This window comes from Anopheles maculipalpis (assembly GCF_943734695.1).
Source record: "Anopheles maculipalpis chromosome X unlocalized genomic scaffold, idAnoMacuDA_375_x X_unloc_101, whole genome shotgun sequence".
In the NCBI taxonomy this organism is placed as follows: domain Eukaryota; kingdom Metazoa; phylum Arthropoda; class Insecta; order Diptera; family Culicidae; genus Anopheles; species Anopheles maculipalpis.
The window spans coordinates 1-17,500 of NW_026060416.1; positions in this window are offsets into that span (position 1 = coordinate 1).

Below are 17,500 nucleotides of genomic sequence, written 5' to 3' on the forward strand. Positions count from 1 at the left end.
AAAGCTTGGCCTTACGATCCTTTTGGTTATAACGAGTTTTTAGCAAGAGGTGTCAGAAAAGTTACCACAGGGATAACTGGCTTGTGGTCGCCAAGCGTTCATAGCGACGTGACTTTTTGATCCTTCGATGTCGGCTCTTCCTATCATTGTGAAGCAAAATTCCCAAAGCGTAGGATTGTTCACCCTTTCAAGGGAACGTGAGCTGGGTTTAGACCGTCGTGAGACAGGTTAGTTTTACCCTACTGGTGTGTGCATTTGTGCTATCTTAACGGAATTCCTGTGCAGTACGAGAGGAACCACAGGTACGGACCACTGGCTCAATACTAGTTCGACCGGACTTTGGTATGACGCTACGTCCGCTGGATTATGCCTGAACGCCTCTAAGGTCGTAACCAATCCGAGCTGATAGCGCTTCAAACCCCCATAGGCAATCGTAAGCTAGCGGGCCTAACAACCCTCCGAGATACGCTGGCGCTGCCTCGCAGCCTGGCGCCTCATCCCCGCTTCTAGACTTGGCCGCATCGCGCAGGGTCGCACCGCACGTGTTAGTACCTGACCATAGGGAACACTGGTGGCAGCTGACCTCGCCGACCGTGGACTTGACTAGTTTCGATGCCTACCGACCGCCCCGCAAACGACGGGACTTCAGGCTGGGAGCTGCGAGTTGCTAGAGATGCGTTCGCATCGATCCTCTCAGGCGACCCATGCTTGGTGGTGTATTCGTGTGTACTGTCGCACCTTTCCGGGTGTGTTCAGTATGCACGATGAATGAGTTGGAAAACGAAAGACAGAGAGAGTATTGAAATGTTACTGAGCATATAAGCGAAGAGTGTGTGGGTTCATAAGAAATGTTGATCATATGCAGTTGATACCGGTACGGGTCCCGTCCATTACTCCTCCACGGAGTGATGATCGGTTTGCTTGAAGGGGGCAATACGCATCGTTGACTTACCTACGGTAACCCGCTTACGAGGGGTCGATTGCTGTCGGGGCAAGCAAATCGGGGTAGCGCCGTATCCGGATATAGAGAGTAGTATGGGGTGATAATGATAAACATGTCGAGTGATGGCTGCACCTCCTAGTGGAAAGTTCAAACGTGAAGGTTGCTTCGGTACGGGGTACTAGTACCTCTTAGAGGAGCAATGGAGTATGGAGTCCAAATTGAATGTTTGGACTTCAAAAAATTTCTCTAAGTCCGCTACATAAATCCCTCACCCATAAGCTCACAAAATACATGCAATTGCATTAAAAATTGTGTTAACCTAACAAGAGATGAAGGCAAGTCGAATTGGTAAGTAAGAAACCAAAAATATCTCTAAGTTCGGGACTTGGGTACAAACCGAAAGTTAATAATGATGTCCCTGAACATGCATATAAGTTCGAGTATTGATATTATAAACCTAACAAGAGATGAAGGCAAGTCGAATTGGTTGGTTGGAAACCAAAAATATCACTAAGTTCGGGACTTGGGTACAAACCGAAAGTTAAAATGATGTCCCTGAACATGCATATAAGTTCGAGTATTGATATTATAAACCTAACAAGCGATGAAGGCAAGTCGAATTGGTTGGTCGGAAACCAAAAATATCACTAAGTTCGGGACTTGGGTACAAACCGAAAGTTAATATGATGTCCCTGAACATGCATATAAGTTCGAGTATTGATATTATAAACCTAACAAGAGATGAAGGCAAGTCGAATTGGTTGGTCCAAAACCAAAAATATCTCTAAGTTCGGGACTTGGGTGCAAACCGAAAGTGAATATGATGTCCCTGAACATGCATATAAGTTCGAGTATTGATATTATAAACCTAACAAGAGATGAAGGCAAGTCGAATTGGTAAGTAAGAAACCAAAATATCTCTAAGTTCGGGACTTGGGTGCAAACCGAAAGTTAAAATGATGTCCCTGAACATGCATATAAGTTCGAGTATTGATCTTATAAACCTAACAAGAGATGAAGGCAAGTCGAATTGGTAAGTAAGAAACCAAAAATATCTCTATGTTCGGGACTTGGGTGCAAACCGAAAGTTAAAATGATGTCCCTGAACATGCATATAAGTTCGAGTATTGATATTATAAACCTAACAGAGATGAAGGCAAGTCGAATTGGTAAGTAAGAAACCAAAAATATCTCTAAGTTCGGGACTTGGGTGCAAACCGAAAGTTAAAATGATGTCCCTGAACATGCATATAAGTTCGAGTATTGATATTATAAACCTAACAAGAGATGAGGCAAGTCGAATTGGTAAGTAAGAAACCAAAAATATCACTAAGTTCGGACTTGGGTGCAAACCGAAAGTTAAAATGATGTCCCTGAACATGCATATAAGTTCGAGTATTGATATTATAAACCCTAACAAGAGATGAAGGCAAGTCGAATTGGTAAGTAAGAAACCAAAAATATCTCTAAGTTCGGGACTTGGGTGCAAACCGAAAGTTAATATGATGTCCCTGAACATGCATATAAGTTCGAGTATTGATATTATAAACCTAACAAGAGATGAAGGCAAGTCGAATTGGTTGGTCCAAAACCAAAAAAAATCTCTAAGTTCGGGACTTGGGTGCAAACCGAAAGTTAAAATGATGTCCCTGAACATGCATATAAGTTCGAGTATTGATATTATAAACCTAACAAGAGATGAAGGCAAGTCGAATTGGTTGGTAAGAAACCAAAAATATCACTAAGTTCGGGACTTGGGTGCAAACCGAAAGTGAATATGATGTCCCTGAACATGCATATAAGTTCGAGTATTGATATTATAAACCTAACAAGAGATGAAGGCAAGTCGAATTGGTAAGTAAGAAACCAAAAATATCTCTAAGTTCGGGACTTGGGTGCAAACCGAAAGTTAAAATGATGTCCCTGAACATGCATATAAGTTCGAGTATTGATATTATAAACCTAACAAGAGATGAAGGCAAGTCGAATTGGTAAGTAAGAAACCAAAAATATCTCTAAGTTCGGGACTTGGGTGCAAACCGAAAGTTAAAATGATGTCCCTGAACATGCATATAAGTTCGAGTATTGATATTATAAACCTAACAAGAGATGAAGGCAAGTCGAATTGGTAAGTAAGAAACCAAAAATATCTCTAAGTTCGGGACTTGGGTGCAAACCGAAAGTTAAAATGATGTCCCTGAACATGCATATAAGTTCGAGTATTGATATTATAAACCTAACAAGAGATGAAGGCAAGTCGAATTGGTAAGTAAGAAACCAAAAATATCACTAAGTTCGGGACTTGGGTGCAAACCGAAAGTTAAAATGATGTCCCTGAACATGCATATAAGTTCGAGTATTGATATTATAAACCTAACAAGAGATGAAGGCAAGTCGAATTGGTAAGTAAGAAACCAAAAATATCTCTAAGTTCGGGACTTGGGTGCAAACCGAAAGTTAATATGATGTCCCTGAACATGCATATAAGTTCGAGTATTGATATTATAAACCTAACAAGAGATGAAGGCAAGTCGAATTGGTTGGTCCAAAACCAAAAATATCTCTAAGTTCGGGACTTGGGTGCAAACCGAAAGTTAAAATGATGTCCCTGAACATGCATATAAGTTCGAGTATTGATATTATAAACCTAACAAGAGATGAAGGCAAGTCGAATTGGTTGGTAAGAAACCAAAAATATCACTAAGTTCGGGACTTGGGTGCAAACCGAAAGTGAATATGATGTCCCTGAACATGCATATAAGTTCGAGTATTGATATTATAAACCTAACAAGAGATGAAGGCAAGTCGAATTGGTAAGTAAGAAACCAAAAATATCTCTAAGTTCGGGACTTGGGTGCAAACCGAAAGTTAAAATGATGTCCCTGAACATGCATATAAGTTCGAGTATTGATATTATAAACCTAACAAGAGATGAAGGCAAGTCGAATTGGTTGGTAAGAAACCAAAAATATCACTAAGTTCGGGACTTGGGTGCAAACCGAAAGTGAATATGATGTCCCTGAACATGCATATAAGTTCGAGTATTGATATTATAAACCTAACAAGAGATGAAGTCAAGTCGAATTGGTAAGTAAGAAACCAAAAATATCTCTAAGTTCGGGACTTGGGTACAAACCGAAAGTTAATATGATGTCCCTGAACATGCATATAAGTTCGAGTATTGATATTATAAACCTAACAAGAGATGAAGGCAAGTCGAATTGGTTGGTTGGAAACCAAAAATATCACTAAGTTCGGGACTTGGGTACAAACCGAAAGTTAAAATGATGTCCCTGAACATGCATATAAGTTCGAGTATTGATATTATAAACCTAACAAGCGATGAAGGCAAGTCGAATTGGTTGGTCGGAAACCAAAAATATCACTAAGTTCGGGACTTGGGTACAAACCGAAAGTTAATATGATGTCCCTGAACATGCATATAAGTTCGAGTATTGATATTATAAACCTAACAAGAGATGAAGGCAAGTCGAATTGGTTGGTCCAAAACCAAAAATATCTCTAAGTTCGGGACTTGGGTGCAAACCGAAAGTTAAAATGATGTTCCTGAACATGCATATAAGTTCGAGTATTGATATTATAAACCTAACAAGAGATGAAGGCAAGTCGAATTGGTTGGTCGGAAACCAAAAATATCACTAAGTTCGGGACTTGGGTGCAAACCGAAAGTTAAAATGATGTCCCTGAACATGCATATAAGTTCGAGTATTGATATTATAAACCTAACAAGAGATGAAGGCAAGTCGAATTGGTTGGTTGGAAACCAAAAATATCACTAAGTTCGGGACTTGGGTACAAACCGAAAGTTAAAATGATGTCCCTGAACATGCATATAAGTTCGAGTATTGATATTATAAACCTAACAAGCGATGAAGGCAAGTCGAATTGGTTGGTCGGAAACCAAAAATATCACTAAGTTCGGGACTTGGGTACAAACCGAAAGTTAAAATGATGTTCCTGAACATGCATATAAGTTCGAGTATTGATATTATAAACCTAACAAGAGATGAAGGCAAGTCGAATTGGTTGGTCCAAAACCAAAAATATCTCTAAGTTCGGGACTTGGGTGCAAACCGAAAGTGAATATGATGTCCCTGAACATGCATATAAGTTCGAGTATTGATATTATAAACCTAACAAGAGATGAAGGCAAGTCGAATTGGTAAGTAAGAAACCAAAAATATCTCTAAGTTCGGGACTTGGGTGCAAACCGAAAGTTAAAATGATGTCCCTGAACATGCATATAAGTTCGAGTATTGATATTATAAACCTAACAAGAGATGAAGGCAAGTCGAATTGGTAAGTAAGAAACCAAAAATATCTCTAAGTTCGGGACTTGGGTGCAAACCGAAAGTTAAAATGATGTCCCTGAACATGCATATAAGTTCGAGTATTGATATTATAAACCTAACAAGAGATGAAGGCAAGTCGAATTGGTAAGTAAGAAACCAAAAATATCTCTAAGTTCGGGACTTGGGTGCAAACCGAAAGTTAAAATGATGTCCCTGAACATGCATATAAGTTCGAGTATTGATATTATAAACCTAACAAGAGATGAAGGCAAGTCGAATTGGTAAGTAAGAAACCAAAAATATCACTAAGTTCGGGACTTGGGTGCAAACCGAAAGTTAAAATGATGTCCCTGAACATGCATATAAGTTCGAGTATTGATATTATAAACCTAACAAGAGATGAAGGCAAGTCGAATTGGTAAGTAAGAAACCAAAAATATCTCTAAGTTCGGGACTTGGGTGCAAACCGAAAGTTAATATGATGTCCCTGAACATGCATATAAGTTCGAGTATTGATATTATAAACCTAACAAGAGATGAAGGCAAGTCGAATTGGTTGGTCCAAAACCAAAAATATCTCTAAGTTCGGGACTTGGGTGCAAACCGAAAGTTAAAATGATGTCCCTGAACATGCATATAAGTTCGAGTATTGATATTATAAACCTAACAAGAGATGAAGGCAAGTCGAATTGGTTGGTAAGAAACCAAAAATATCACTAAGTTCGGGACTTGGGTGCAAACCGAAAGTGAATATGATGTCCCTGAACATGCATATAAGTTCGAGTATTGATATTATAAACCTAACAAGAGATGAAGGCAAGTCGAATTGGTAAGTAAGAAACCAAAAATATCTCTAAGTTCGGGACTTGGGTGCAAACCGAAAGTTAAAATGATGTCCTGAACATGCATATAAGTTCGAGTATTGATATTATAAACCTAACAAGAGATGAAGGCAAGTCGAATTGGTAAGTAAGAAACCAAAAATATCTCTAAGTTCGGGACTTGGGTGCAAACCGAAAGTTAAAATGATGTCCCTGAACATGCATATAAGTTCGAGTATTGATATTATAAACCTAACAAGAGATGAAGGCAAGTCGAATTGGTAAGTAAGAAACCAAAAATATCTCTAAGTTCGGGACTTGGGTGCAAACCGAAAGTTAAAATGATGTCCCTGAACATGCATATAAGTTCGAGTATTGATATTATAAACCTAACAAGAGATGAAGGCAAGTCGAATTGGTAAGTAAGAAACCAAAAATATCACTAAGTTCGGGACTTGGGTGCAAACCGAAAGTTAAAATGATGTCCCTGAACATGCATATAAGTTCGAGTATTGATATTATAAACCTAACAAGAGATGAAGGCAAGTCGAATTGGTAAGTAAGAAACCAAAAATATCTCTAAGTTCGGGACTTGGGTGCAAACCGAAAGTTAATATGATGTCCCTGAACATGCATATAAGTTCGAGTATTGATATTATAAACCTAACAAGAGATGAAGGCAAGTCGAATTGGTTGGTCCAAAACCAAAAATATCTCTAAGTTCGGGACTTGGGTGCAAACCGAAAGTTAAAATGATGTCCCTGAACATGCATATAAGTTCGAGTATTGATATTATAAACCTAACAAGAGATGAAGGCAAGTCGAATTGGTTGGTAAGAAACCAAAAATATCACTAAGTTCGGGACTTGGGTGCAAACCGAAAGTGAATATGATGTCCCTGAACATGCATATAAGTTCGAGTATTGATATTATAAACCTAACAAGAGATGAAGGCAAGTCGAATTGGTAAGTAAGAAACCAAAAATATCTCTAAGTTCGGGACTTGGGTGCAAACCGAAAGTTAAAATGATGTCCCTGAACATGCATATAAGTTCGAGTATTGATATTATAAACCTAACAAGAGATGAAGGCAAGTCGAATTGGTTGGTAAGAAACCAAAAATATCACTAAGTTCGGGACTTGGGTGCAAACCGAAAGTGAATATGATGTCCCTGAACATGCATATAAGTTCGAGTATTGATATTATAAACCTAACAAGAGATGAAGGCAAGTCGAATTGGTAAGTAAGAAACCAAAAATATCTCTAAGTTCGGGACTTGGGTACAAACCGAAAGTTAATATGATGTCCCTGAACATGCATATAAGTTCGAGTATTGATATTATAAACCTAACAAGAGATGAAGGCAAGTCGAATTGGTTGGTTGGAAACCAAAAATATCACTAAGTTCGGGACTTGGGTACAAACCGAAAGTTAAAATGATGTCCCTGAACATGCATATAAGTTCGAGTATTGATATTATAAACCTAACAAGCGATGAAGGCAAGTCGAATTGGTTGGTCGGAAACCAAAAATATCACTAAGTTCGGGACTTGGGTACAAACCGAAAGTTAATATGATGTCCCTGAACATGCATATAAGTTCGAGTATTGATATTATAAACCTAACAAGAGATGAAGGCAAGTCGAATTGGTTGGTCCAAAACCAAAAAATATCTCTAAGTTCGGGACTTGGGTGCAAACCGAAAGTTAAAATGATGTTCCTGAACATGCATATAAGTTCGAGTATTGATATTATAAACCTAACAAGAGATGAAGGCAAGTCGAATTGGTTGGTCGGAAACCAAAAATATCACTAAGTTCGGGACTTGGGTACAAACCGAAAGTTAATATGATGTCCCTGAACATGCATATAAGTTCGAGTATTGATATTATAAACCTAACAAGAGATGAAGGCAAGTCGAATTGGTTGGTTGGAAACCAAAAATATCACTAAGTTCGGGACTTGGGTACAAACCGAAAGTTAAAATGATGTCCCTGAACATGCATATAAGTTCGAGTATTGATATTATAAACCTAACAAGCGATGAAGGCAAGTCGAATTGGTTGGTCGGAAACCAAAAATATCACTAAGTTCGGGACTTGGGTACAAACCGAAAGTTAATATGATGTCCCTGAACATGCATATAAGTTCGAGTATTGATATTATAAACCTAACAAGAGATGAAGGCAAGTCGAATTGGTTGGTCCAAAACCAAAAATATCTCTAAGTTCGGGACTTGGGTGCAAACCGAAAGTGAATATGATGTCCCTGAACATGCATATAAGTTCGAGTATTGATATTATAAACCTAACAAGAGATGAAGGCAAGTCGAATTGGTAAGTAAGAAACCAAAAATATCTCTAAGTTCGGGACTTGGGTGCAAACCGAAAGTTAAAATGATGTCCCTGAACATGCATATAAGTTCGAGTATTGATATTATAAACCTAACAAGAGATGAAGGCAAGTCGAATTGGTAAGTAAGAAACCAAAAATATCTCTAAGTTCGGGACTTGGGTGCAAACCGAAAGTTAAAATGATGTCCCTGAACATGCATATAAGTTCGAGTATTGATATTATAAACCTAACAAGAGATGAAGGCAAGTCGAATTGGTAAGTAAGAAACCAAAAATATCTCTAAGTTCGGGACTTGGGTGCAAACCGAAAGTTAAAATGATGTCCCTGAACATGCATATAAGTTCGAGTATTGATATTATAAACCTAACAAGAGATGAAGGCAAGTCGAATTGGTAAGTAAGAAACCAAAAATATCACTAAGTTCGGGACTTGGGTGCAAACCGAAAGTTAAAATGATGTCCCTGAACATGCATATAAGTTCGAGTATTGATATTATAAACCTAACAAGAGATGAAGGCAAGTCGAATTGGTAAGTAAGAAACCAAAAATATCTCTAAGTTCGGGACTTGGGTGCAAACCGAAAGTTAATATGATGTCCCTGAACATGCATATAAGTTCGAGTATTGATATTATAAACCTAACAAGAGATGAAGGCAAGTCGAATTGGTTGGTCCAAAACCAAAAATATCTCTAAGTTCGGGACTTGGGTGCAAACCGAAAGTTAAAATGATGTCCCTGAACATGCATATAAGTTCGAGTATTGATATTATAAACCTAACAAGAGATGAAGGCAAGTCGAATTGGTTGGTAAGAAACCAAAAATATCACTAAGTTCGGGACTTGGGTGCAAACCGAAAGTGAATATGATGTCCCTGAACATGCATATAAGTTCGAGTATTGATATTATAAACCTAACAAGAGATGAAGGCAAGTCGAATTGGTAAGTAAGAAACCAAAAATATCTCTAAGTTCGGGACTTGGGTGCAAACCGAAAGTTAAAATGATGTCCCTGAACATGCATATAAGTTCGAGTATTGATATTATAAACCTAACAAGAGATGAAGGCAAGTCGAATTGGTAAGTAAGAAACCAAAAATATCTCTAAGTTCGGGACTTGGGTGCAAACCGAAAGTTAAAATGATGTCCCTGAACATGCATATAAGTTCGAGTATTGATATTATAAACCTAACAAGAGATGAAGGCAAGTCGAATTGGTAAGTAAGAAACCAAAAATATCTCTAAGTTCGGGACTTGGGTGCAAACCGAAAGTTAAAATGATGTCCCTGAACATGCATATAAGTTCGAGTATTGATATTATAAACCTAACAAGAGATGAAGGCAAGTCGAATTGGTAAGTAAGAAACCAAAAATATCACTAAGTTCGGGACTTGGGTGCAAACCGAAAGTTAAAATGATGTCCCTGAACATGCATATAAGTTCGAGTATTGATATTATAAACCTAACAAGAGATGAAGGCAAGTCGAATTGGTAAGTAAGAAACCAAAAATATCTCTAAGTTCGGGACTTGGGTGCAAACCGAAAGTTAATATGATGTCCCTGAACATGCATATAAGTTCGAGTATTGATATTATAAACCTAACAAGAGATGAAGGCAAGTCGAATTGGTTGGTCCAAAACCAAAAATATCTCTAAGTTCGGGACTTGGGTGCAAACCGAAAGTTAAAATGATGTCCCTGAACATGCATATAAGTTCGAGTATTGATATTATAAACCTAACAAGAGATGAAGGCAAGTCGAATTGGTTGGTAAGAAACCAAAAATATCACTAAGTTCGGGACTTGGGTGCAAACCGAAAGTGAATATGATGTCCCTGAACATGCATATAAGTTCGAGTATTGATATTATAAACCTAACAAGAGATGAAGGCAAGTCGAATTGGTAAGTAAGAAACCAAAAATATCTCTAAGTTCGGGACTTGGGTGCAAACCGAAAGTTAAAATGATGTCCCTGAACATGCATATAAGTTCGAGTATTGATATTATAAACCTAACAAGAGATGAAGGCAAGTCGAATTGGTTGGTAAGAAACCAAAAATATCACTAAGTTCGGGACTTGGGTGCAAACCGAAAGTGAATATGATGTCCCTGAACATGCATATAAGTTCGAGTATTGATATTATAAACCTAACAAGAGATGAAGGCAAGTCGAATTGGTAAGTAAGAAACCAAAAATATCTCTAAGTTCGGGACTTGGGTACAAACCGAAAGTTAATATGATGTCCCTGAACATGCATATAAGTTCGAGTATTGATATTATAAACCTAACAAGAGATGAAGGCAAGTCGAATTGGTTGGTTGGAAACCAAAAATATCACTAAGTTCGGGACTTGGGTACAAACCGAAAGTTAAAATGATGTCCCTGAACATGCATATAAGTTCGAGTATTGATATTATAAACCTAACAAGCGATGAAGGCAAGTCGAATTGGTTGGTCGGAAACCAAAAATATCACTAAGTTCGGGACTTGGGTACAAACCGAAAGTTAATATGATGTCCCTGAACATGCATATAAGTTCGAGTATTGATATTATAAACCTAACAAGAGATGAAGGCAAGTCGAATTGGTTGGTCCAAAACCAAAAATATCTCTAAGTTCGGGACTTGGGTGCAAACCGAAAGTTAAAATGATGTTCCTGAACATGCATATAAGTTCGAGTATTGATATTATAAACCTAACAAGAGATGAAGGCAAGTCGAATTGGTTGGTCGGAAACCAAAAATATCACTAAGTTCGGGACTTGGGTACAAACCGAAAGTTAATATGATGTCCCTGAACATGCATATAAGTTCGAGTATTGATATTATAAACCTAACAAGAGATGAAGGCAAGTCGAATTGGTTGGTTGGAAACCAAAAATATCACTAAGTTCGGGACTTGGGTACAAACCGAAAGTTAAAATGATGTCCCTGAACATGCATATAAGTTCGAGTATTGATATTATAAACCTAACAAGCGATGAAGGCAAGTCGAATTGGTTGGTCGGAAACCAAAAATATCACTAAGTTCGGGACTTGGGTACAAACCGAAAGTTAATATGATGTCCCTGAACATGCATATAAGTTCGAGTATTGATATTATAAACCTAACAAGAGATGAAGGCAAGTCGAATTGGTTGGTCCAAAACCAAAAATATCTCTAAGTTCGGGACTTGGGTGCAAACCGAAAGTTAAAATGATGTCCCTGAACATGCATATAAGTTCGAGTATTGATATTATAAACCTAACAAGAGATGAAGGCAAGTCGAATTGGTTGGTAAGAAACCAAAAATATATACCAAGTGCCTGAAATGTCTATAAACCACACGAAGAACTCTTCACACACAGGTGCGCCTCATAACCTGGTACAATGTATAAGACATTGGTTTCGGGGGATTTTTTGAGAAGAAAATTTTTTTCTCTAACTTTGAGTAAAACTGTCTCAGAATACATATTTAACCACGAAAAGTGAACACCGACAGTAAATAGCAAAAATCACACCGACCATCAAAGTTGTATGGCGGTGTGGGAGAAGAAAATCCAAGGTCGTCTAATGTAGGGACGTAAGACACGAAATCAAAATTTTGGCATAAAATCTAAAATAATCATCAGACAGTGGTCATCCAAGGCATATAAGAGTCGTCTAACGATGCTGAATGCAATAAGCAATAGCGACTTTTTAAAGATTTTTTTGGATTTTTGTCAAAATGTACCCTTCACAACTTGGTACAAGTCATAGGACATGGGTACCGGTATGACCGACGGAAGATTTTTGGACAAAAAATTTTTTTGCTCTAACTTTGAGTAAAACGGTCTCAGGATGCATTATTAATCATGAAAAGTGATCTCCGACAGTAAATAGCGAAAGTTACCCGACCATCAAAGTTGCATGGCGGTGCAGGAGACGAAAATCCAAGGTCGTCTAATGTAGGGACGTAAGACACGAAATCAAAATTTTGGCATAAAAGCTAAAATAATCATCAGACAGTGGTCATCCAAGGCATATTAGAGTCGTCTAACGATGCTGAATGCAATAAGCAATAGCGACTTTTTAATGATTTTTTTGGATTTTTGTCAAAATGTACCCTTCACAACTTGGTACAAGTCATAGGACATGGGTACCGGTATGACCGACGGAAGATTTTTGGACAAAAAATTTTTTTACTCTAACTTTGAGTAAAACGGTGTCAGGATGCATTATTAATCACGAAAAGTGATCTCCGACAGTAAATAGCGAAAGTTACCCGACCATCAAAGTTGCATGGCGGTGTAGGAGACGAAAGTCCAAGGTCGTCTAATGTAGGGACGTAAGACACGAAATCAAAATTTTGGCATAAAATCTAAAATAATCATCAGACAGTGGTCATCCAAGGCATATAAGAGTCGTCTAACGATGCTGAATGCAATAAGCAATAGCGACTTTTTAATGATTTTTTTGGATTTTTGTCAAAATGTACCCTTCACAACTTGGTACAAGTCATAGGACATGGGTACCGGTATGACCGACGGAAGATTTTTGGACAAAAAATTTTTTTGCTCTAACTTTGAGTAAAACGGTCTCAGGATGCATTATTAATCATGAAAAGTGATCTCCGACAGTAAATAGCGAAAGTTACCCGACCATCAAAGTTGCATGGCGGTGCAGGAGACGAAAATCCAAGGTCGTCTAATGTAGGGACGTAAGACACGAAATCAAAATTTTGGCATAAAAGCTTAAGTAATCATCAGACAGTGGTCATCCAAGGCATATAAGAGTCGTCTAACGATGCTGAATGCAATAAGCAATAGCGACTTTTTAATGATTTTTTTGGATTTTTGTCAAAATTTACCCTTCACAACTTGGTACAAGTTATAGGACATGGGTATCGGTATGACCGACGGAAGATTTTTTGACAAAAATTTTTTTGACTCTAACTTTGAGTAAAACTGTGTCAGGATGCTTTTTTAAGCATGAAAAGTGATCTCCGACGGTAAATAGCAAAAGTCACCCGACCATCAAAGTTGCATGGCGGTGCAGGAGACGAAAATCCAAGGTCGTCTAATGTAGGGACGTAAGACACGAAATCAAAATTTTGGCATAAAAGCTAAAATAATCATCAGACAGTGGTCATCCAAGGCATATTAGAGTCGTCTAACGATGCTGAATGCAATAAGCAATAGCGACTTTTTAATGATTTTTTTGGATTTTTGTCAAAATTTACCCTTCACAACTTGGTACAAGTCATAGGACATGGGTACCGGTATGACCGACGGAAGATTTTTGGACAAAAAATTTTTTTTGCTCTAACTTTGAGTAAAACGGTCTCAGGATGCATTATTAATCACGAAAAGTGATCTCCGACCGTAAATAGCGAAAGTTACCCGACCATCAAAGTTGCATGGCGGTGTGGGAGAAGAAAATCCAAGGTCGTCTAATGTAGGGACGTAAGACACGAAATCAAAATTTTGGCATAAAAGCTAAAATAATCATCAGACAGTGGTCATCCAAGGCATATAAGAGTCGTCTAACGATGCTGAATGCAATAAGCAATAGCGACTTTTTAATGATTTTTTTGGATTTTTGTCAAAATGTACCCTTCACAACTTGGTACAAGTCATAGGACATGGGTACCGGTATGACCGACGGAAGATTTTTGGACAAAAAATTTTTTTGCTCTAACTTTGAGTAAAACGGTGTCAGGATGCATTATTAATCACGAAAAGTGATCTCCGACAGTAAATAGCGAAAGTTACCCGACCATCAAAGTTGTATGGCGGTGTGGGAGAAGAAAATCCAAGGTCGTCTAATGTAGGGACGTAAGACACGAAATCAAAATTTTGGCATAAAAGCTAAAATAATCATCAGACAGTGGTCATCCAAGGCATATAAGAGTCGTCTAACGATGCTGAATGCAATAAGCAATAGCGACTTTTTAATGATTTTTTTGGATTTTTGTCAAAATGTACCCTTCACAACTTGGTACAAGTCATAGGACATGGGTACCGGTATGACCGACGGAAGATTTTTGGACAAAAAATTTTTTTGCTCTAACTTTGAGTAAAACGGTCTCAGGATGCATTATTAATCATGAAAAGTGATCTCCGACATTAAATAGCGAAAGTTACCCGACCATCAAAGTTGCATGGCGGTGCAGGAGACGGAAAATCCAAGGTCGTCTAATGTAGGGACGTAAGACACGAAATCAAAATTTTGGCATAAAAGCTAAAATAATCATCAGACAGTGGTCATCCAAGGCATATAAGAGTCGTCTAACGATGCTGAATGCAATAAGCAATAGCGACTTTTTAAGATTTTTTTGGATTTTTGTCAAAATGTACCCTTCACAACTTGGTACAAGTCATAGGACATGGGTACCGGTATGACCGACGGAAGATTTTTGGACAAAAAATTTTTTTGCTCTAACTTTGAGTAAAACGGTCTCAGGATGCATTATTAATCATGAAAAGTGATCTCCGACAGTAAATAGCGAAAGTTACCCGACCATCAAAGTTGCATGGCGGTGCAGGAGACGAAAATCCAAGGTCGTCTAATGTAGGGACGTAAGACACGAAATCAAAATTTTGGCATAAAATCTAAAATAATCATCAGACAGTGGTCATCCAAGGCATATTAGAGTCGTCTAACGATGCGAAATGCAATAAGCAATAGCGACTTTTTAAAGATTTTTTGGATTTTTGTCAAAATGTACCCTTCACAACTTGGTACAAGTCATAGGACATGGGTACGGTATGACCGACGGAAGATTTTTGGACAAAAAATTTTTTTGCTCTAACTTTGAGTAAAACGGTCTCAGGATGCATTATTAATCATGAAAAGTGATCTCCGACAGTAAATAGCGAAAGTTACCCGACCATCAAAGTTGCATGGCGGTGCAGGAGACGAAAATCCAAGGTCGTCTAATGTAGGGACGTAAGACACGAAATCAAAATTTTGGCATAAAAGCTAAAATAATCATCAGACAGTGGTCATCCAAGGGCATATAAGAGTCGTCTAACGATGCTGAATGCAATAAGCAATAGCGACTTTTTAAAGATTTTTTTGGATTTTGTCAAAATTTACCCTTCACAACTTGGTACAAGTCATAGGACATGGGTACCGGTATGACCGACGGAAGATTTTTGGACAAAAAATTTTTTTGCTCTAACTTTGAGTAAAACGGTCTCAGGATGCATTATTAATCATGAAAAGTGATCTCCGACAGTAAATAGTGAAAGTTACCCGACCATCAAAGTTGCATGGCGGTGCAGGAGACGAAAATCCAAGGTCGTCTAATGTAGGGACGTAAGACACGAAATCAAAATTTTGGCATAAAAGCTAAAATAATCAACAGACAGTGGTCATCCAAGGCATATAAGAGTCGTCTAACGATGCTGAATGCAATAAGCAATAGCGACTTTTTAATGATTTTTTTGGATTTTTTGTCAAAATTTACCCTTCACAACTTGGTACAAGTTATGAGGACATGGGTAACGGTATGACCGACGGAAGATTTTTTGACAAAAATTTTTTTGACTCTAACTTTGAGTAAAACTGTGTCAGGATGCATTTTTAAGCATGAAAAGTGAACTCCGACGGTAAATAGCAAAAGTCACCCGACCCTCAAAGTTGTATGGCGATGTAGGAGAAAAAATTCCGAGGTCGTTTAATTTTGGGATGGATAAAAATGGTCACTTGTGGTAAAGTGATGTTGTTCATTGGCTATAGTAAGAGGGTATGGTGTCGTGACACAAAAATGAAAATGTATGGGAACGTGTTCTAAACACTGTCACAAGGTGCAAATCGAGTATCTAGTCGTACCTTAGACACCAGTTCGGGTAAATGAGCCTCTGCTTGGCTCATATGTATGGGGAAAAGTAAGGGTGACCGACATGTCCAAAGGTAAAAAGCGAAAATTCACCCGGCCCTCAGACTTGTATGGAGGTATAGGAGAAAAATGTGTCAAAGTCGTTTAATGTAGGGACGGATAAAATGGTCACTTGTGGTAAGGTGATGTTGTTCGTTGGCTATAGTAAGAGGGTATGGTGTCGTGACACAAAAATGAAAAATGTATAGAAACGTGTTCTAAACACTGTCACAAGGTGCAAGTTGAGTATCTAGTCGTACCTTAGACACCAGTACGGGTTACTGAGCCAATGTTGTGCATAGCTAGGGTATCGGGACGATGCCCTAAAACCCTCAAAGGATTGTAGTGTGTTGGATGTTATCTCCTGTTGGTCGTACGGCAACCATACCCGGTTGGAAGTACCGCGGACTCTGAACGTCTCCGCATCAAAACGTTCGCCATGCGAATATACAAATTGAATAAGCTTGACGTAGTGTAAGGTATCGAAACGAATAAGTAGAGAAATTAAGGGTCCGAGAGCAATCTCGTGATTCTACGGTGAGGTGTGAGAAATGACACGAAGCTGTCAAGAGGTCTCCCTGAGTGAGGAAGGCAATGTTCGGGTGCTTCGATCTATTGGGCCGGGCGTGCCGCAGTAGATCAAGCAAATGTGAGAGAAACTCGGGTCTGCGGGACTTAGTGCCTCGGTAGACAACAAACACACGACAATCGGTGGATAGTCGAATTCTGGTTGATCCTACCAGTAATATACGCTTGTCTCAAAGGTTAAGCCATGCATGTCTAAGTACAAACATAAATGAATGTGAAACCGCATAAGGCTCAGTACAACAGCCATAATTCACAAGATCATCCCCCCATCAGTTACTTGGATAACTGTGGAAAAGCCAGAGCTAATACATGCAACATGCCGGGACCGCTATAACCCTCGCGGGTGGTGGAACTGGTGCACTTATTAGTAAAACCAATCGCCTCACGGCGGCTTGAGTTGAAGTCTGGATAAGGATGCCGATCGTATGGTCGCTCGCCGACCGACGACAGATCTTTCAAATGTCTGCCCTATCAACTATTGATGGTAGTGTAGAGGACTACCATGGTTGCGACGGGTAACGGGGAATCAGGGTTCGATTCCGGAGAGGGAGCCTGAGAAATGGCTACCACATCCAAGGAAGGCAGCAGGCGCGTAAATTACCCAATCCCGGCACGGGGAGGTAGTGACGAGAAATAACA